This window comes from Odontomachus brunneus, unplaced genomic scaffold (assembly GCF_010583005.1).
Source record: "Odontomachus brunneus isolate Ranch 3 - 2012 unplaced genomic scaffold, Obru_v1 Obru_scaffold_036, whole genome shotgun sequence".
NCBI lineage: Eukaryota > Metazoa > Arthropoda > Insecta > Hymenoptera > Formicidae > Odontomachus > Odontomachus brunneus.
Window position 1 is genome coordinate 466,759 of NW_022639486.1, and position 22,612 is coordinate 489,370.

The 22,612-nt window shown below is 44.1% G+C and overlaps 2 protein-coding genes across 11 annotated transcripts in view; one reads left to right on the plus strand and one right to left on the minus strand.

The window, feature by feature from the left end:
• LOC116843880 (protein lozenge-like) overlaps positions 1-2,690 on the minus strand; it is a 37,734-nt gene extending 35,044 nt beyond the window's left edge. For all 5 annotated transcript variants that reach the window (XM_032814762.1, XM_032814761.1, XM_032814760.1 and 2 more), the window contains exons 1-4: positions 2,620-2,690; positions 2,381-2,520; positions 2,203-2,259; positions 1,446-1,673 (exon numbers count right to left, since the gene is read on the minus strand). The gene's annotated coding sequence lies outside the window, so the exon portion shown is untranslated. The remainder of the gene's footprint in view (positions 1-1,445; positions 1,674-2,202; positions 2,260-2,380; positions 2,521-2,619) is intronic.
• A 25-nt stretch (positions 2,691-2,715) lies between these two features.
• Positions 2,716-22,612, plus strand: part of LOC116843827 (runt-related transcription factor 1-like) — a 100,241-nt gene continuing 80,344 nt past the window's right edge. For 4 of the 6 annotated variants that reach the window (XM_032814617.1, XM_032814625.1, XM_032814624.1 and 1 more), the window contains exons 1-2: positions 2,716-2,808; positions 4,832-5,070. The gene's annotated coding sequence lies outside the window, so the exon portion shown is untranslated. Of the gene's footprint in view, positions 2,809-4,831; positions 5,071-21,322; positions 21,438-22,612 lie in introns of those variants that run through there. The other 2 variants (XM_032814618.1, XM_032814622.1) reach the window with 2 other exon arrangements.

A 22,612-nucleotide genomic window follows, 5' to 3' on the forward strand; every position in this document is an offset into this window, starting at 1 on the left:
ATGAGACAATTTTGCAGCCAAACAACTTAGATTCGCTGCAATCTAATGATGAATACGTCATATGGTACCGGCAAGTATTTTTATTAGAAAAAGGAAGAAGATTGGAGAAAATAAGCAAAAGTGCGGCTTGTTCGTGACCATACGGAGCGATCCTTTCCGTTTCCGTTTCCGTCGATATAATTCGTCGTCCGTTAATCCAACTACGAAGCGTGCAGTTAATAATCCTTTTGGGTAGGACACGCGATAAAACGGGGGCGGCAGGGTCAAGAAAGAGAAAATTTGTCGAAGAGTCGGGGCGAGGGTTGGAGAACAACCGGCTGCGAATTTTATGCTTCAGCTCAAAGCCAAAGATACATGTGCGTCTAATTTATACATATACATATATCTTGGAAGTAATTTATAAATTAATTTCAAATTGTCGATGCTCTTCGGGATTGATCTTATCAATTATTGGATAACGTTGGGGCTGATGGCTACGTATCTCGTAAAATTCGTGTAAAAGTATAACGTTTTACCAGGAAATATTAATGCTTAATTAAAATTGTTCGTGAAGAGCTCCTCTGTCACTTAATTCTACCGCGTCGTTTGAAGGATAACTAACTGGTGGAAGCGGTAAAAATGGAAAGGGACATGATAATATTAGATTCGACAAATAGAGGGCTCGAATACCACGATTAAACGAGTTGAAACACAGCTCCCGCCACCATTATCTTCCATCCTTCTGTCCCTCTCAGCGGCTATACTTTCCCCGACCACCGACGTAGATATGTCCACCCTTGTATGTTCCGTTAATAAGCTTAATAAAGCCCTCGTGCGACTGTCTCCCTATATTGTCCAGTATACTCCAGATTCCAGCAATACAGGGATGGCGTACGAATTTCCGTGGCATTTTAGAAAGCATTACTTAATAACATGATCTATTCTGTTGTCTACTTTTTCAACTGCATCTTCATGAGACATAAGATTTCACGCATGGCGAGGAAAAGTAACTCATTCGTGTGGAGTAATTTATAATTTGAGTGACATAAGAATTTAACGTTTAAATATGTCATAATTAATTCAGAATATTTTTTAAAAAACCATGAAAAGAGATAGGAAATGACAAATCAGATATTACTTATAGATCTATGATGCAGTAACTAATTGTAATAATATGTAGTTTTGTCTATAAATATCTTTGGATTATAATCTCTTGGCTTTACTTGCTAATAATCAATATGCTGAGAGAAAAAGAGAGAGAGAGAAAGAGTGAGAGAATTCTTTTCAAGTACTCCTGTATCCTTTTAATATTTGTATGAGAGCAATTTTATTCAAAAAAGTAAAAATCTGAATTGGAATATATCTAAATACTCAGAATGTTAACTTTCCCAAAATATTTTCTGCATGTACAAACAACAATTGCATATTTTTCATAGAAATATTCAGAATAAGATATGATAACATACTTTACAAAAGCGAAGAGACATTCCTTCCTAATGAGGACTCTGCAGCAGTTGCCTGTTCAGTTGTCAAAATTTACAGCTTCTACCTCCCTGTGCTTACAGCAGCGAGGAATGTAAGCTCAACAAGGTCTGGCTTTGAGAAGGACATCAAAAGGATGGTAATACACAGACGTGAGATCTCCCTCTATCTCTCTCTTGTGTCCAGGATTTCATCCTATTTGGTTGTGCGAGCTTTAAAGTACAAGCTTGGTCAGTCATTTGGCTTGGGATTGCAGAGCATAAATTGACTCAAATATTAAATAGAGGCGTTTAAACAGGAATTATTTTACAAAAGTATTGCAACTTATGAATTGTGATTAGAATGATCTGTTCTATCAAGAACTTTTACACATAGGAAAGATAAATGAAAGTTAGAAAAATCTTAAAAAATCCTTAAAATATTCTTATTATCCCGCCACAATTAATAACATAAATTCAATTTTACACTAGACATCCATCTCATATAGCACAAATGTTCAAAATATATTCTAGAGATGTCTCAGAGATATTAGATATCTCTGAGACATCTCTGAGATGCATTCTGGATATTTGTGCTGTATAGGATGTAAGACTTTTTATATTAGACTTTATTATGCTTACTCTATTTATATGTTAGCGGAATCTGTTTACATATATCTTGAAACCTTTCTTTGACTGTCATGTGAACTTTGAATTTGGTAATGTGTGTGTGTGTGATGCTGTAATTATAACGATAACTTACGTATGTCACGATGTTTTTCAGTGTCCTAATTCCTCGACATCCCGATATATGTTTTGCCTCCAGCAAATAAATAACAGGAATAAATTAAATGATGCATTGCTCGCTCGTTTAAAGTGTATTGGAGCACATTGAATTGACTTTATCGCGGTTACATTAATTATATCGTTTTGCACCGTACCGTTGCTCGTAATCCGCTCCGTGGATCCGCTTTGCTCTGTGTGTTTTATCCGGAAATATAAACGATATGGCCATTTTTTAAACCTGTCCTCTGCAAATACATCGAAGGGTGTTGGAGTGACCATTGCGGCATCTTTATTTCTACAATTGGTATTAATTAACATTAAGTCGATTCGTCTGACTGTGAAATAACGACAAGGAATATTATATTATTGTGTAGACGATCACTAGTTGACGTACACTGGTAAAACTGGCTCGATGTCACTCTAATAACAACGCCATCGTGAACGCGGCTAATGTTTACTACGAACCTACGCGCGAGATTACTACGCGCGAGATCGCTACGCGCACGTAACTCTCCCACTTCGTGGCGTTCTGCGGCCGAGTAAAGACGACTCTTGCTATTCGCGGTCTTTTGTCTCGTCGTAGGTAAGTCTCACGCACGAATAAGTATTCGATTTACTCGGGAGTGCCGAATAAAGCATCGCGCGAACCTCGTGGCGTATTATTTGCCGTGTACGACAACGCGATCGATCGTGATCCCGTGACGAATATCGCTATCTCAGACATGTATCTCAAGATGCCCGACATGACACTTCTTTTTTTTCATTCTTTCTAGGACGCGTTTCACCTAACGCTCGCGACGACGCGAGCGTCATTCTATCTTTGTTTAACCAATGAGTAACAAAGATAGAATGACGCTCGCGTCGTTGTGAGCGTTAAATAAAACATGCCTCTAGTAAGCCGGTATCGAAACAATCATCGTATATACCGTACCTTGTCTCCGATGTATCAGGAATATTCGGTCGATTTTAGGAAACGGAAAGCATTGTGGGAGCATTTGTAACGCAGTACGTGCAACAATTACTCGCTCGTCGAGGCGATTTCGGTTAAGTCGATACGGCCTATTACACATGTGCAAATGTCGTCTCGCATCATTTCTTTATCACAGTTTCGAAATTACAGTACATATGTCGAGAGCGAGATTGTAAGGACCTTCAAATACACAAATTGTTGTAGCCGCAACGTAAGACATACTGGAAGAATTGACCAATTACGTTGAGAATTGTCGAATCCGCAAGGTCACCATCATTATAAATATTTGATCGTAATTGGTCAATTTTTACTATGCCATTTTATCGCTACGACAGTTTGTGTGTAAAGACTCTAAGGATGAAATCACATTGTGCATGATGTGTCATGCGGAATAAGCGTCCGTCATAGAAACAGCCAATTAGAGCTGTTCTGCACAATGCATCTCGAATTGAGTGTGTCTTGTTCACATGGTACGGGAAAAAGGACTATGCACGCATACACAAAAGTAGTAATAAATTAAGAAATAATTTTTTTATTACAATATTTCATTTATTTATGAAATATATAATACTTCTAATAAATATTAAATTAATCATTATCTCGACACTGTTAAGAACTTTGTCAATAAAATTTTCAACTTGTAAACATTTTGTTTCAATTCTATCACATTTTTTACATTCCGTACCATGTGAACAGGGCACACCAAAATCCTGCGTGACGCACGATGCATCTTGACCTTGTGTGTCAGTGTTTTGATTGTCAATTAATGTGATTGTCATCGGTATGTCGTTAACCGACAAAATTTAAGTATTTGATGAAATTGTTTGATTAAAATAACTAACATAAATAATAAGTTAATAATGATAAAGAAAGCTTTGATGCCGTTATTGAAGATCTACATTAAAACACATGATTGGCTATTTTTATGACGGGCGCTCATCCCGCATGACGTATCACGCACCATGTATTTTCACCTTAAGCGTGCGCTTGGGGAGCTTACTATTATCTTTAAAACCAAAAGGTACAATCTTTCAGAAGTTGTAATAAAAGAGAAAATAACTCTAAAAAAAAAAGGTAAAATGGTAAAAAGGTAAAGGTCATAGTAAAAGAGAAAACAGGCCTGAAACCATAAAGAAAGAGAGAGAGAGAGAAAGAGAGCTATTAGCGTTATTCAGTGCTACTATGTGTGATTCTATCCTTGTTGTTTACCTAAGAAGCGATAAAAATAGAAGGACACGGTACATTGGTAGGCGTGTTCTCGAAAAACATCCTTAAATGGCGTTAGGCAACACCACTTTCCCTCTCTTTTTATCTCACTCTTGTATCTCGCTCACTCCAACGCAACGAGTACATTTGAATATCGTTTCCTCGTTTTTTTCATAGAATTCGTTCAGCAACCAATCAGCGCTGCTTTGTTGATTGACCGCTATTACGCAGCTTTTTACTCCGCATGTAATTTCACCCAAAGTCAGTCGCATCTCGTCGTGCGTACAAGAGTCGTAGTTTCGGTCTAACCGTCGTTACGACAAGACGTGTTCGAACCTTGTGATTATTTGGAATGTGCCTTGGAATTTTCCAAGACTACTCGAAATATATCATAAATTGGAATAATGGCGTTGGGGCATAACTCTTACAGAAGCCTGGAGTCAAATATTGAAGTTGAAGTACGAGAGTCGTCTCGGGAGTGGTTTCGCGGTGGATTTTTACGCTTTTTCCGGTGAATTACTAAAGACAGTGCGGGACACTGTTGATAACGTGGATGACTCGAGATGACATGGTGGACAACGTCGCTCGTTCTGAGTAATGACAACATGAGAGGACAACATCACTCGACTCGGACAACACATGAAGAGACTACGCTGCACGCAGCGACTGGTGAGTCAAAATATTTATTATATTTGTCTTCAACTGTTCAATCGCTTCATCTAAGCGTCTCCGAGGTTAACATACGTTATAGCCTTATAGATTATAGCCACATATAGTAATATAGGTTATAATCACTGAAATATGTGTAAATAGGAAGCCTATGCGTGATGAGATAGAGTGTCAAGTTCAGCGGAGAAAATTGCTTCGCTACCGTTCCGTAGCGAACGTCTCTGATTGGTACAATCCTTTGACAGGTCTGTTCGGACCTGTCAAAGGTTTAAAAGAATACTCTAATCATGTGAACATTCACTACGGAGCGGTAGCAGAGCAGTTTTCTTCGCTGAACGTGACCAATGTGTGTGCGAGAGTGAGTGAGCGAGCATTCCCGGGTGTCGCAAACAGTGCTGTCTTCGTCTATCCTTTGTTGATCCTGGACGAGTTTTTTAATTCATCGATGGATCCATCGATGAATTAAAAAACTCGATCTTTATTGCAGCTTATCTTCCTCTTTCCTCGACCACTATGTGGTCTAGATAAGGATGAGGGAAAAGCCAAGACTCTCTCTTTCTTTCTCACTCTTTCATTCGATTTGCTTATCGTGGATATTTTGGCAGCGCATGTTCTAATTAATATATATTTCAGTGGTTATATCATCATATGTTAACCTCAAAAAATGTATTCAGATTCTACCATCGATATAAGCAAGTATATTTGATGTGTTTGATTTGGGAATATTTAACTTGTGTATTGTGGAAAGCATTGATTCGAAGATAGGTTGTAAAATTGTAATCGGCGGTAGATAGACAGAAGATTGAATGCGATGCAAGGTTCTTTTATTTCTTTTCAATTGATCGTCGAGAGTGAAGTTCGTAAACTTCTATATTCGTGGTAGGTAAAAAAACGGTTGGTAAATAGAACCCTAGGTGTTTTACCATAGAGCAGCGACTGTATCCGCCGTGAAGTACCTTGCGCTTCCACCATGCATTACCGATGGCGCCACTGTACGGTGCAACATACTTTCGTGACAGGAGTGCGGTTATATAGGTTATATTTCGACAAGCATACTTGTGACGTTTATCACATTTTAATTTTAGAGTATTATCAGTTACTTTCTATCGTCACAAATTATAGATGTCCTAATTATTCTTTAGAAGAACCGCAATAATTCTCTCTTGAATACGTAATGAGAAATATTCGATTGTAGAGTCTGTCAAACGTGACGTATCAAGTCATGCATTTAATATAAAGGTTCGTCTACAATAGAATAAGCTTGGCATAAATTGAAGTAACAAAAAAATAACTTATTTCACTTACGCCTCCTTACACTGAAAATATTTCTCTTATGAAAAATATTTCCGATATAAGGGAATAGAGTATGGGAAGAGAGGCATGAGAGAGAGGGAGTGATGTAAATTATTTTTATTTCTTAGTCTAACTTACACCAAGCTTATGTACTCTATGTGTTATGGATGAATCTTAATGTACTGAAGAGAAGAACAAACAAATGTTATCGATCAGACAACTAAAAGATTATTTTCTTATTTTATTATTTATTTTTTAATGTTTATTATTTAAATATATATTTTAAAATTTATTTTAAGTATATATTTTATAAATATATATATTTTAAGATTATTTTATTGTTTTCTCGAAGTTGGCGATATCAAGGGAATTTAAAGTAGACATTTTATATTACATAATTTCTGAGGAGATATTTCTGAGTACAAGAGAAAGTACAGAAATTGATAAATTTTTACTTATCGAGAGCAGACGTCATTAGACGTCTAACCAGGATTAAATAACTTTCTTGTTCCAATATCGTATTATTTGCATTATAAAATTATTCGCGGGAAACTGCTGCTTGTAATTCCGCACGAGAATGTGTTCGCGGATTACATTTGGCGAGAAAAAAAGCGTATCCCGTATGGAACATCTACCTCGCGCGGTCGCTACAACTTTTTCCTCTGTCCTCGCCTCTCTCTCTCTCTCTTTCTCTCTCTTCCTCTATCTTCCTCTCCCTCTCTTTTTCGGTATCCTAAATTGCCGGATCTCGCTGCATTATCCAACTCCCTCCTGTTCTCCCCGCTAGGCGTAAGCCACATTATACGACACCCGAGAAAATCGGGAGCACATCCTGTGCACCGAATGCACCCCGGTCGACAACAATGGACCGGGTTTTGCGCCATTATGTTGCTGGGGGATCACATTACTGGCCGATACGATCTGGCGCGCTTTCAGCACGGCTCTCCGATTTTATCGCGTACGCGCATGGATGGCCGATCTTTTTCCCTTTCGACGCTCTCGCGCGCAACCGGTGCGGAACTGCCGAATTTCGCGTCGGTCCGGCCTCGGAATTACATGTAATTACGCAGATGCGTGGATTTTTTTACCGCACAAATAGATCGCGCACGAGCGCGTAAAGTATCGGGACGAGTGCGAAACTGTTATGGAAAGGGTTGAGACAACTCGCGTTCGCCATGCTCGTCGAGGTCGATCGGGATTATTGTCGTGTTTCGCTCTTTGCGGAAAAATAGTGGCTACAGGAACGCGGCACGTTCAACGGGAAACCCGGGGGTTTCTCTTTCCCTGCTGATGTTTTGTGCGCGCGTTCACGATGCAAGCGTACGAATTAGTCGGAGTCCGCGATAGAGAGGAAGAAACGTACGTCGTGTAAGAGTTGCATTACGGCCGATACCATCTCCCACTTTCGCGACAACGGCCGGATTTTATCGATTGCCGCACGTGAGTGCTCGATTTTCCGAACGTGGAAGCGGTATGCAGGTGCCGGTGATTCGCGAAACTGCAGCTCGCTGGCCTCACTTCGCGTTTTCCCTTCCGCGATTCGTCGCAACCCACCGCGGCTCGTTCGTCCGTTGTTCGCTTCCTGAAATTGCGAAAGTCACAGCGGAGATTAATTTACGAGAGTCGCGAGAGAAGCGCGTGTCGTATTTCTCGCGGAGTCCGTCTTTGAAGCGTCGCGACGCGCCGCAAAAACGCGATTGCACGGACGCGCGGAGGCGGCACACGTCGAGGTAGTTTCATTAGAACGCGCGATGAAATATCTCTGTTCCGTTAGACAGTAAATTTGCACGAATTAGAATTTCAAGTGTCGCGCCACGGCGCGGCCCGTGCTTGCCGAAAGAAAAGGGAAATCGACGCGACGGCGCGAAGCGTCGATGCCGGCGGCGGCGGCGGTGCGGAGGAGGCGGTGGCACGCAAAAAATGCGAGGGTAGCGTGGATATTATTTTTTAACCGTGTGATATACGAGCGGGCGTACGATTTACAGAGTTACAGAGCTGACTGACGATTGCTTCGTTTTTACCATTTTCCAGGGAAAAAATTGGACGTTTGTTTTCTTTTTTCTTTGCGTCATTGTGCCTTACCTTTTTCGCCTTTCTTCGGTAATATTTTCTCGATGTTTTCTGCTCGAACACTTTTCCTTTTCTCTAAACTATTCGTCAAATATACATTTTTAGCGCTAAGGCTTGTGCTTTTTTGCGACGTTTGTAAAAAACGTAAAAAACACTACAGGAATGAAGGGAAACGAGGGAGCCGGAAAGGACAATGGCTTGGCGTCGTCGGCGGGTCTTTTAATTTTTATGGGATTTTCGGGTTAAAACGGGGCAAGCAACCGTTCGCTAGCGCTCTCTGTGTACGAACGACTGAGGCCAGGTTTTTTTTCTTCTCCGGGTCTTTTATTAGGATTGTAAAATCCTTGTGGCTCGCCGCCGACTGACCGAAGGAAGTTAGGAAAAATTCGAGTGAACCACAGCAGGCAACGAGTCGGTTAGGCCCACGTTGAGACTCTCTACAACGAACACGTGCTTTTCGATAGAAAAACTCGCTAAAAAGTCAAAGAAAGAATATAACGAACTATCATATCGTAAATTGGTCGAGTCGCTTTTGTCGACGGTTTAAACCAATTATCGGCATAACCGCGAAGGAAGAATGATCTCGTTTTTTTCTCACGCACTGCGGGATAAAAAGACACATATACACACAATTCTAGACATCCTTGTTGTTTTAGTCTTTAAATAGGAGTATTTAAACAATAGGAGTATTTTTTTAATATAGAATTTATGTATATATTCAATATACAAACTGCTCTATATTAAAAGTTTAAATATTCTCATGCAAAGGCCGAAATAAGGATGTTCAGAGTTAGGTAAGTGTCTAGGTATTGGTACATTTATTTTGCATGTCGGTGAATTAGTATTTTTACCTTGGTTTCTGTCGCGCGAGAACAATTTCCTGCAACCGCGCTGAATTCTCGCAGCGAATTCCGGCTCGAATTTTGGTTCTCTCAAGACACGCGACCGAGGTCTACTCGCGATCGATATGTTCCTCAGCATCGGCGCTTCAGTCCCGGCTCGTTTACTCCTTTCCTGTCTGACAGCCATAAATCGATCGGACGCGGTATTTCAAGGTAGCGTATAGTTATCCGTGCGTGGCGCAGCGCGGTCGCGCGTGTTCTGAAACGTACGAGGAGGAACCGGGTGATCTACTGCTTTTAGGTAGTGTTTACGCGACGATCACCGCCGCCAATATCCTTCTCTCTCTCTCTCTCTCTCTCTCTCTCTCCCTCACCCCCTGCGCTTCCTCTCTTTCTCCGTAGAGTTTCCACGGAGAAAGCTTCGAAATGGACGTGCAACAGCTGTTACCGTCACTCCCGATGGAAACTGGCACGCGTTGCCTGCCTATAACATCCGCGAGCACGTACGACTTATGCCAGTTACGAACGACGGATATTGATTGTTCTACGGGCTTTTCGACCGGCTTCGAGTAATTCGTCACGGGCTTTCGTACATTTTGGTTATTGGATAATGCCACCGTAGTCCCGGTTCGAGAGCGACCGCGTCAGATTTTATCCTATACGCGTATCGTGTGTCTCGCGTGTGTCTGGATGTCAACTAGTTAAGTACACAGAACTCAACTATCGCATTTCCTTTGGAGCGTGGATAGATGTAAAAAAGTTGAATTTGATTCTTTGCAATTTTTGACGGGAAGAGTAATCATGAAAATAAAAATTGACAATTAAGAATTACAAATGAATAGAAAAATTTTGTTCAATTACATTCAGGGAAGTAGACGATATTTGAATTAACACGTGACACTAAGCGAGATACACATGACCGATTCACAGACTAGTGTCACGACTTGAAGACAAAATTTCGGTCTGCAGCAAGGATGTGTTCGAACTTATTTGATTTGTAATTTTTTTGAAAAATATCTTATGATTCTTTCCAAAGAACATCTTTGCCCATCAAATAATCGCAACGGGCGAATTAATATAATATACATCTTTTATTGGGAAATGACGTTAGAGGATAGAGGTCCTAGTAAAGGCCTTCACACACACTTTCCGTAACAGTAACCGTAAGACGTAACGTAAGAATTGACCAATCACGTTGAGAATCGTCGAAATATAAGATCGCCATTTTTGCGAATACTCCATCGTAATTGGTCAATTCTTACGTTACGTCTTACGGTTACTGTTACGGAAAGTGTGTGTGAAGGCCTTAAGCGTCCAGAGTTGTATATTGAGAAAGACTTTTAAGACGTAACTGCGACCGCATTGTAGACGACGCTTCTTAAGCGTCTGGAAATTCGTGGTGTATCGCGCGTTCACAAATTTCCTTCCACAAATGAGTGCGTTAAAAGAAGGCACGGAATCGTTGACAGATTTTTTAGGTTACCTTAAGTGGCCGGCGTTGTATCGTACGAGAGACCAGACCGGATGTTGTCGGCGTAAGATCTTTCGTTGACGATTCGCAGACATTCTCGGGAATGTCTTTGACCAACTGTTCCGGGCGCGACAGTTGCGACAACAGAGAGGCACGCGCGTGCAACGCGAGCCGGAAGGGCCCCCCTGCGATCACACACATATACGCACTCCGTTTTATCGCTCGAGACTTCAGCTTGTCGTCTGCTCGGAGAGCCTACCATTTATCTTGGCGCTCTAATTATCGTGCTCCGGTATAATTGTAGGTCGTATTAAGGAGTTTATTCGCCAGGCATGTACTTTCAGGGCGCCCGAGGGGCGTATTTTTAATTGGCGGAAGAGAACTATTCATAAATTCGCTATTTGTCGAACAAAATTACGTTTTCCTATATTTATTTCGCCATCTAAATAATAGATGTTAATTTGAAACTAATTTCGCTATTCTTTTTTTTTTTTCGTCACGTTTTTTAACGTGTAATATTTATAACGTTCTTTATTTGAATGGTACCACCTTTTTACAAAGTTATATTGGAGTAATTATCATTAATATTGCTTCTATCATCAGGCTATATGTGCAAAATGCGATATTCAGCGATATTAAATTTCTCATAAACAGTGTAGATAAATCGCGTGAAATATTAACTACGAATGTTTCACCACGATAAATATTATGTTAAATTTTGGTGTAATTTTAAGCATTTTTCGGTTTAAATAAATGACCCCTTAACTCGCGCTCGCCCTCATTCAGCTCATCACATTCTGAGAAAGTCCCTCCATTGCTTCCTTGATAATTACGCTCATTATTTCAAGATCACATCGGCGACTTTACACCACGTTGCGCTGTCGCACTTTGGCTTCTCGCGCTCAGACCAATTTATTCATGTCCGACCTGAATTTCCTAGCGCCGCGCCAGTTTTACGGCCGACGCAGAAAGTGGGCCGTAAGGAAAACCGCCCCGTCGCTTTCTTCGCGATTCGATTCGATGGTTTTACGATGACTAGATTTGGTGGACAGGTAACGAAAGGATCCCGCATTGTTGGCGTCGCGCGGCATGAGTAGCGATCGAGATGCGTCAACGGCGATGTTTGCAGACAAGATCGTACGGGCCCTCCGACGGTATCGCGACTCTTTCTTCCCCGTCCCGCTCTCACGAGTGCCGGTAGCAGTACCGTTGACACGCGGGGTGACAACATAAATATAATGTCACGCTTCCGCGCCCGCCAATGAGCAGAGCCCCCGGCATCTTCTCGCCGAGGCTCACTGAAAGGTTTCTCGGGGGTCCTATTCAGGCCGACCATACATGGACGACGATTTTTATGGGCCACATGAAAAATGAGGTTAGCCTCCTATTTATCGCCCTCCTCTTCGGCGTTTCTCCTCTCGGCGAGCATCGTGAAGGAGCTATAAGGCCCCTCAATATTTTGGCACTCCACGGGGTTGCCCTCCTCTTCACTCACTTTCGGAGTTACGCGCGCTCGTTACACGAGCTCGTCCAAAGCCAGTTCTTTTCTCCGCGAACCTGACTTCTGTCGATGCTCTCCGATTGTTAATCGCCGCGAGTAGCCAAACAACGAGTTGCAAGAATTGTTTCTAGTGTTGAACGCGATCTGCGGCCGTTCTCGTTGATAACGCGATGCTCGTTTTTCACACGTGCCACTTTTTTATGATACAATTTTTAACAATAATCAAAGTTAACTGCATCTGAATCGGAAAGAAGGGGACTCACATGTGCAACATACGTCTTTATACGTCGATCCATTGATCACGCGAGTACTTGAGACACGTTATGGAGGGAGGGTGCCGCGCGAGAACCTCTCAATAGATTCGGGGCCCAATTATGTTATGCTGTAGCCATTTATAGTCGGGCGAGCGAAAAGCTCGGGTCGCTTTTCGAGAGCATCGCCGATTCCACCGGGGAGTTTCGGTTTCGCCAGCGATACAAAGCCAGCCGTGACATCGTTTATATCTCTTCCCCGCCGCCTCCGCGGTCCGCCGCGGGTGAATAGGGCCCATGCCGCACGCGGGACACCCATGACGTGACGAGACATCTTCATTACGTCGTGGCCGCAAGGCCCCTTCTCGCGATACAATGTTAAGCTCCTCTCGCACGACGAATCAATTCAGCAACGTACGACGCACCGTTAACGCTTCAGCGCTGATCATCGCAAAGCGTGTCATTGCTGAAATGACAGTATTAAAAGATTTCAAGGTATTACGAGGATCTTTCTACGTCATCCTTTTTTAGGGTCTCCATGCCATTTCTCAGCAATCTCGCGATCTCGATATCTGAGATCCTGTCCCTGAAATTCGCGACTAATCAGGTCGGATTATTTAACGAATGGGAAAAAATTTTCTCGCCTTCGTTATCTCGTTAACTCGAGGCCCGTTTTACAGGGAGAAGAAGAAAGAGCGAGAGAGAGGAAGATATTTTTCGCGCGTACAGTAGTCGGAACCGCGGGTAAATCAAGGGCTAAACAGGAGAGGGTCAGAGGGCGATCGGCGCCGGAGATAGGGCTCGGCGGAACGAACGAGAAAGATAGAGCGGAGAGGGTTAAAGGCGACACGGAGGGTTCGCGGTGCGGCGCCTTGGTGGCCACGGGTGCGGTACGAGTCGCTCCGTAACGAGGGCCAGCCTTTATGGCCCGTAAAGATACGTACCGTCCAGTTTACGTTCCCCAATCCACCCGGTCGCCGCGCACAGCTTCCCCGGACACACGGGGCCGGCTATTGTCTCGGACAACGTGCCCCGCCATCGAGTCGTACGAGTCGGGCTACGTAGTTAGGTCGCGCTCGCGCATACGACGTACTCACATTCCGGGACCCCTTCGAGATGGCGAAATCTCCAACGGAGGACTCCCCGCGATCCAACCTTTCCGCCAACCATATCCCGCGTGTTTCCGCTGACTCTCTCTTTCCCTCCTGCCTCTTCATTCCTCCGCTTCGCAGGTCACGCGGTGTCGGGCACGAGAACTCTCCCTCGGGGACAGTTTTATAATGCGAGCTGTGATTGCGCGTGATTGCTCGGGCAGTTCCTGCGGAAAGGGGCTGCCGATCGTCGACCGGTTTCTTCTAATCCCTTTTTCGAAGACTTAGGCGACTAGGGAGGAAAGGGAGAGAGGGAGGATTTTGCGGTCTTTCCAAATAATATAGCCTCCGGGCGGTACCTTTGCGATTTTTCGACCTACATCTTGCGTCATGTCATTCTTTTTTTTTCAAAAATTGAGTCACAAACTCGCCATTGTTATTGATTTGCCATTGTATCGGCGAAATTAAGACGGAGACGATGACGACGACGGCAACGGCGACGACGACGACAACGACAACGACGTTCTCAGAGTATGGGTTCGCTGGAACACGCTTCAATTCCTCGTTTCCGTGCGATCCATTTCCGAGTCATCGTGCACTCATCGTCGCATTTGAAATTACTCGTCGAATGGGAGCGCTATGAATTTCCACGTGTCGCGTTGCAGATCGTTTCTTTGAGAGAGAAGAAAAAAGAAAATGCACGGCCCGATTCGATCGCGCCTACTTTTTCGTCTTTTTTACTTCTAGTCCGCTTTTACACTTTCGCGTTAGGTGTGCGCAATCTTCCCGAAACAGAGAGTCCGTCGTTAATCTCGATATTCGGCGAGTATATCCGACGAGGATCAATCGAGAACGCTTTTGCGCGGTGCGAGCGACTGCTCAAAAATCCGAGCAGGTTCTTCCAAAGGGCGGTTGGGTAATTAAATTACGCGTCACGCCGTGCGAGACCGGCGAGACACCGGAGCGAGAGAAAATCTCCTCGACGCAACGCCGAGAAATGAAACTGAGCGTTAAGGCGAGACGTATTAATTGGAGAATATCGCGCGCTCTTTCCGTTCGCGTTCGCTCGCTTGCTCGCTCGTTCACTCGCGCGTCCACGCTCGCGTTCGCGCACGAGCGTATCGTCCCTTCTCTTGAAATCCCGCTCTCGCGCGTATGTGCTACAGCGTGCTTCCTGTTGTGTAGAAACGCGTCCCTTTTTTCCGTCCGGCGTCCCATCGCCGCCCCCCGTCGCCTCCCATATCCCTCCGGCGTCAAATACATCCGCATCGTTGTACGCGCACACGCACGTCAAGAGCGAAACAATCCACCCCGACACGCGCACGCAGGACCCGTCTCTCTGTCGCACACCCCGTATACACTCGCTCGCGAGAGCACTCACACACAGTCGCATAGACTCGCGTGCGCATACATACGCCGGTGAGGCGGCTCGAAACTCACCGGCCACGTACACGTACGTACCCCACGTACGTACTTGGTGGATGTGGCGGGGTGGCGGCGGGGGTGGAAGGGGAGGTATTGAAATTAGCCGACCGGTCGGCCGGTGCTCTACGTGTATGCTTCGAGCGTGGCGGCCGATGGTAGGGGTAGAGATTGGTTCGGCGGGGCGCTTGCATATATTCACACCGAATTAAGTCACCAACACACCGTGGACCGGCCTGGCCACACTCTTTGTGCAGCCACGAGCCCTTTCACGCACACCGTTCGCAACGGCGCGGACGCGCGGGCGCGCGTGCTCGTACGTGTGTAGAAGAACGCGAGCGGGGACGGATGTTTGAATTTGGATGGCGGTAGACCTGTGATGAGGGCGAGAGAGAAAGGGGCGGGCGGGAGGGGGGAGAGAGAGAGAGAAAGAGAGAGACAGAGATAGAGAGAGAATGAGAGAAAGAGAGAGAGAGAGAGAGAGAGAGAGAGATGGGAAAGGTTGGGAAAGAAGTTAACGCGCGTTGCGTGGTGTATTCTAAAGCGTGCATTAGGTGCGAGATTTTTCGCGAAACGGAAGTCGAAAACGCTGAGAGATATTGGCGCCCCGGGAGACTCGATATATTCCTTCAATCGCGTTTAACGTTCGATTAATACACCGTTATATCGAATGCGATACTCTGTGAGAATAAAATACAATTAATATCGGAGTTCATAAGCTTCAGCGATTGTGTTGCCGTTGATACAAATCAATTGCACAATTGCATTGTGTATCTATATTTAAAATTTTCCCGTTGTCTCTGTGAAAATACACAGAAATTTGGTGATCTGAAGATCGATGGGAATTCACTTACGTATTAATATCAATCGATAATGTCGGCGGGTCTTGATGGTATCGACGGGATTCGACTTAATTGTACGCCGCGGCGAACGCAACGCGCGTTTATGCATTCCCTGTGCACGCCTCCATCTCCGTTGCCGCTGGAATGCATCGTTAGCTCGTACATACGATATCTCCGCTTTAAATGGAAGCGTTAGGGCTGATACGACGTGTTTGACTTTGGTTGGCGGTTCGCTGGCCTCCGAGAGGTTAACGTCGTGACTACCGACAGCTGCCGGCGGTGCAACATGCATCACGCCGTGCATCTTAAAATGCGCATTAGGGGGAGATTATTTCTCGATTTAAAATCGGGGTGGTCGCAGCTCCTCCAGCTCTCGTACCCTTGACTGGACGGCATGATTTATTTAAGGATCCAGACGGTATAAATCACTCGAGTATCGTGACGCGCACACAAATCGTATTTTTTTATGTTTTACAATGCTTTAAAACGGAGTCCTTTCTCTCTTTTTTAAGAATTTAGGCAGATTTTTTTAGGTAGGAAAGCGCCAACCGTAAGTGTATCCAGGGAAAGACTTTTTCATTGTGGTATACTGCAAGAGATAGACAGGAGAGATTTGTTCGATCATAAATTAGGTGACGCCATGCAGCGCACCACATTTACTTCTTTAGTGCGTGCCGTAAAAAACACGGGAAAAAACGTTACACATTCTACGAGGCCGAGTCCCAAAAAACTGTTCTGTTTTGGTTAAAAATTAGCGCACTATAGGCCCCGAGGGCATAAAGCGTAGGCGTAAAATCTCTGGCGTTGCGTGGCCAAAATAGAGAGCGGCAAAAAAATGGAGCGTCCTCTAAAAATATACGACACCGTTATTAAAAACAGCACACCGAAGCGCGAGTCCCGGCCGAGAATCACACGAAACGAGATCCCACTTTTTGGTACACCATTTTTCTACCTCACGGTCACTGTCGACTTGTAAAAGCATAAAAAAGTCGTCGTATTCCCCAACGACGTAGGACTAAACGTGCCCTCTTGCATGACTTTTTTTCGCATAAAGCAGTTTTTTAGAGCAATGTCTAAAAAGTCGAGCAGTTTTTTTGCTACCTGCTGTGTCAAGGATTTCCTTTAACTGTCTAAAACAGATTTTTTTCTTAAAGAATGCTCGACTTTCTTTTCACGTTTTATCACTCAGGTACCACTAAAAAAGTAGCCTCTTTCACGTATATTTATATTTGACATTTTTGATGACATTTTAGATGTATGTATGACATTTTTAGATGTTAAATATCGAATATAATTAACCTCGATTTTTTTTACCACGTCCTGATTTTATTCCTATTTTTGATCGATTCATGCGACCTTTGTAGGTCGTGAATGATGCAAAGTATTCTGTTTTTTTTTTTTTCTTCATTGACACGTTCTGACACGGTAAAAAAGTTCGCACGAATGGTTAGAATAGAACACGGTAAAAATCGTCCGTTACACAAAGTGACCCATATAAAATAGGGAGACGAATGGTTCTCTTAAGCTTCAACCTTGAGAAGAATCAAGAAGAACATTCAGAAACAGTTAACCCTTGCCGTGGCGTTCTTTCACGCAGTTGGAGAAACGTACATAAAGGGTGAACGGGTTACCTCTTAAACTTCTTTCACTGTCGAAAAGATAATTGTGATCTCTTTAAGACCTTGTAGAAAACGAGAAGAGATGGAATAGCAAGAATTGTACGGATTTGCTACTATCGACGTGACTTCTTGATGCAAGAATTACTGAAAATTTAAACGAGAAAGCAAGTTGCCATGCAGCGAGAAGATTTAAGGAGAAGCGACGTCGCTTAAATTCATAGAGGATCGCTAGAGAGCTAAAACGCATATAAAGTGCTTTTTGTCGTTCTTGGTCGACGTTCATGTAAAAAAGAATATATCGGTAGGCTACATGCTGTGGTATAGACGTAGCTAAAAAAAAAAAGAAAAATAACGAGTACAAAGGGAGATTAACAATTTATGATGAGTGTGATCACACAATAATTAATAAAAATTCATCTGTGTCTCATATCGTGACCCCAGAAAATTACTTCTCTAAGATGATAGTAAATTCTACTCGATTTAAAGGAAGAAAATCGGACGCGCGATTTTCGTTCGCTGCAAGCTGGAGGGTGTTGTTTGCTGCAGTTCGCGGAACTATTTTTCGGGCAAACCTATGCTTTCCGAAGTGACTTCGGAAACGAAGCGAAGCGGAGCTGCTGCTCCCGATACAAGCGCGCGCAGTGCGTTTTTCGAGCGCGATACTTTGCATGGAGAAACAATTTTCTGCGAGACTCGCTGGTACGTGCCAATGGTTGAAACCAAATTGGAGCTTTTGAAAAAATTGTCTCCGGGCAGTCGGAGTTTCGAGGAATTAGTCAAATCGTGAACTCTTGCCTGACATGTGCTCTTCTTTCACAGCAGTCCCTTTATGGACGCGTTTAACTGGTTTAACCGGAATCGTGTATATCATTTACGAGAAATATAAGCAAAAATTGCTTGAAGCACTGACACTCTACGTTTAATTAAGTAACCGTCTAATAGTTCACTATTGTCTTGGTTCGCACATTATCACGATTTTGGGAGTCTTCTCTTTCTGATTTTCGGATCTCGATTTTGACATGTTGCCGACAACTCGGGGAAATCTTGTTTTACGATGATTTTGGAGAAAAATACTTTCATTTTTTTAAATTTCATTATATGTATTCTCTTATTTATAACAGTATGTATCCTTTATTAAGGATTACAAAAATGCAAGTCATATTTTTGCGAGCGTCTTACAGAGAATATATTCAAATCCTAGTGAAGTGGTTGACAATGTTTTAATTCTGAAATTATGCAGGTAAATACGCTGCTATTTATTCACGATGAAATTGTTTATTATTTACGGCGTCCAATTCAGCGTGCGTGACAATACAAGATCGGGATGTTTCCGCGCTTTCAAATACATCGACAATATTAATATCGAAATATAGAGATTGTTGTGTTACTATCAGGATACATACTGTTATAAGTATGCTTGGTCACACTTTTTCATTCTTATTGCACGCTCTTTAGACGCGCATCGATTTTACAATCTGATGATTGGTACTTTTAATTCTGGCATTTCTTATTTAAATTCAAGAGCCGCGAATAGCAGTCTTGGAAGCCAGTCGAAGGACTTTGTTCTCGAATTAAGTGAAGAGACAGGGCTTTTTCGTACTTGTTTATTTATCACGTTAAGATATCTCGATGGATTGGTCATAAACGGATTTTATTGACGTCGTGCGAATTTTGAACAGTTCGGTGTAGCTTAGATATTTCGCCAGTTGGCGCTATCATCGTTCTCCGACTACTTTCTAAATTGGAGCGGACGTTGGGGGCTGCGAATACCCGTCCGATGGTTTTATTTGAAGTCAGGTTAAATTACGAGACCGATGGACGACGCAGCCAGCGGGCGTGAGCGGCAAGGTGAAAAGCACGGCTCGAAGGAGATTTAATACGATCACCGCGCGAATATCACACCCCGACATCCCCACCCCCGCAGCGTCCCCGACTTCATCGGCCAGGTGCTCGTTGTCATGCACTCCCGTGTACGATATTGCCGTGGAGGGGTGGGTGGTGGTTGTCGCAGCTCGCGCGGGCGTTCATTAGCGGCTGCACAGGGTGGATCTCGGAATTCGCGTAGCAAGGCCTTCCGCGGAAAGGAGGGGGGAGCGATGGGAGCGCGCGGACGTGGAAGGAACGAGAGGAAGCCGGAGGACGAGGAGGAGGTGGAGCGCACTCTACTCGCCGGAGAGTTAATCCACGTGTGAAATTCGAGTGACCTCTGACCCCTGACAAAGTGCCTGCCTTTCTCCCTTCCGACCACCTCTCCGCGTCGTTTCTAGCATCTCGCTCGTGCTGCGTACACGGTTCCAGCTAGCGAGATCCGATCGGCGAACGAAGGAATGCTACCGGTCGAATGCCGTTTGTCGAGTATTGTGCAGTTGTACGTCGGGACCCGGGGGTCTGCGTGCCCTGACGAATCGGCTTCTCGAAATATCGTCAAATGTTCACACAGCGATTCACCGGCATTTTAAGTCGTTTATAATGCACGCGTGTATGTAATTTGAAATTTCTTATCATTCTCGAAAATATTATCGCGTCCCGTTGTTCTTCTCATCCGTTAGCTGCATTGTTACATTCTGTTGCGTTGTTGCACTCTGATTCCTGGAATTGCTTAAGATATGTGTCGGCTGCTTAAGATATTTGCTAGAACTTTTCTTCGAAACGACCTACAATTTTCTATGCATTTATTATTCGCACCGGGTGGCTTGGCGTGTGCGGATTTCTGCGAGGGTTTTGTCGTAAAACGGCGCCTATTGTAACGCTTTGTGGGCCTTTAAGTAATCACGAGACGTTTGGATTTCTTCTATTCCAGAAAGGGAAGAAGCTGAGACTATTCTTAATGCCAAGGAAAAAAACCATTGACAAATGTGAAATCCTATTATTTATAAGAGGTTTCCTCTGTCATTTCGACTCGTCAAATTCGAATTTGCGGTGGGCCAATGTTGCACATTTTTCGAGTTATTAATCACGTCGGTGCTTGATTTGTTCGCAATTATTTGTCACCGATTATTCAATTGATTTTATTTTCTTGATATCATTCGTTCCGCTGCTTTCTCTCTCTCTCTCTCTCTCTCTCTCTCTCAATCGCGTTCGCATGTTTAAACTTTGAACAATTCCCGACAAATCTTCCCCTTCTTCTCGTCGAAGTAAGGATCGCAGGATATTCGGAGAGGTTTTGGAAGGAAACCAGGACACGGATACCGTTGGTAGCCGGCGTGGAGCAGTCGGTTAGGTTATTGGGAAGCCGATATCTGGCCGCAGGGAAAGAGGGAGAGAGAAAGAGTGACAGAGAGGTCGAACGGAGAGCAGACTCGTTCGGTAGATTCGGTAGAGGGATGGAGGGGGTTGGAGTATTGGCTCCCGAAACTGGGGAATACCGAGGAAACGAGTTGCGTCGTATAACGTGGCGGCTCTCGTTCCGTCTTGCTCTTGCTCACTGCTCCACACGTCCTTTCTCGCTCGCTCTCTGTCGTACGTTCGTGACGGGCGGAGGGTGGTCCTTGCGTAGGATATGGGGTATTGTATCCGCTCCCTTTCTCTTTTTCTCGTGGCATCCCTTCCAGCGATCGCACTGGGCCCATACCCCCCGATCCATATATTTAAAACAAATGCTATCTGATGCGGCGCCGCTTTGTGGAGGCAAGATGAGACCAAGCTCATCCCTCCGCTCTTTGCTCTCACCCTCCCGATCTCCCTCCATACTCCCTTCCGCTCCCTTTCTGCGCCGTTCTTTTTCCCTTTCACTCGCGCACGCTCTCTTCGGCGCTTTGCTCGCCGCTCTCTTTTGCCGCTGGCTGCCGTGGAAGCAGGGGTGCTTCCTCGTCGCTTCGAGGAGCTTCCTGTCCACAGTTTTCCGATACCGGAGAAACCAGCCTCGGATATGGTGTCCGGTGACGTTTTCGAGCGTTTATCGAGAGCCTAGCCGATCTTTCGTGGAATATCTTTGAGAAACTGCCGCGTAATTAATGACTCGAGTGGTAAGGATCGATCTGCTGAACGTTCGCCTATTTATTGTCCCTCTACAACTTTTCTCCACGATATTTCGCGATCATAAAACGTGTTAAGTACATATTTTGTCTAATCATCTCCTAAGATAAAGAATAAGTATTTTTGCCGCAGTTGAGTTCGAAACTGACGGCTGCTAATCGGTTGGTATCGTGGGCTAATTTCATGTACACGTGGAGTGGAATTATAATCGATCGCGATCGGTGAACGGCGACTTATTCTTGAAAAAGTTTGAGGATCGCTGAGGATTCGTGAGAGCGTAGGTGTTGCGGGTCTATCAGCCAATGCGCGGGAGTTCTCCTATCTCCGCCAGTAAATCCGGCCGTAAGTTAAACTATTGGGGAATCGAGGCGGTTCTCCCAGCGCCTCCAGCCACGTACTCGCTTCCAGTAGGGTCGCGGAAGATCCTCCAGAATCAGGTTTACGTATATCTCGTTGCCTATCATCTCCATCACCATAGATTGCCCATAAAGAACCCCGGCAATCCGTGGTTATACGCGACTGGGGCTACGTAGACTTCATCCTTCGCGTTGGATCATCCGATCGAACCTCTTGCGCCGCACATTTTTACTCTGTATCGACCTTTTGTGCTCGCGATGATTCCAGTTCATATTGAATAGGATTGGAAAGGGTATTATTTATCATTATCGTTATGTTGTCCTGTTAATCATGGCTTGTGATTCGACTATATTGACGAAAAAAAACCATGTCGTTCAGAATAACTTTTAACAATGTCAAGAGGTGTAACAAACGAGCGATTATTGCTGGAACGTGGCTGAGGGAATTGGTGGTGGTACCTGATTTTTAGGTTGGAGGTCTACGGCGTACGCTGAATCTTCAGGCCTTCTTAGGATCGTGCATAAATGCAGGAAGCGTGACGAATATGCATAAGCCAGTCTGTACAAAACATTCAGCCGTAAATGAGCGGGACGAATCCATTGTGCTAGTCTTGAAATTTTAAAGAACTCGCACATCTATAGTCGCACGACCTCTAGTTTTTTTTGTTTTCATTGTAGTGATAAATGAATAGAATTTGTTGGAATAAAATTCCGTGATGGGGAGTGAGAAAGAGACAGAGAGAGAGGGGGGGAGGGAGAGAGAGAGAGAGAGAGAGAGAGAGAGAGAGAGAGAGAGAGAGAGAGAGAAA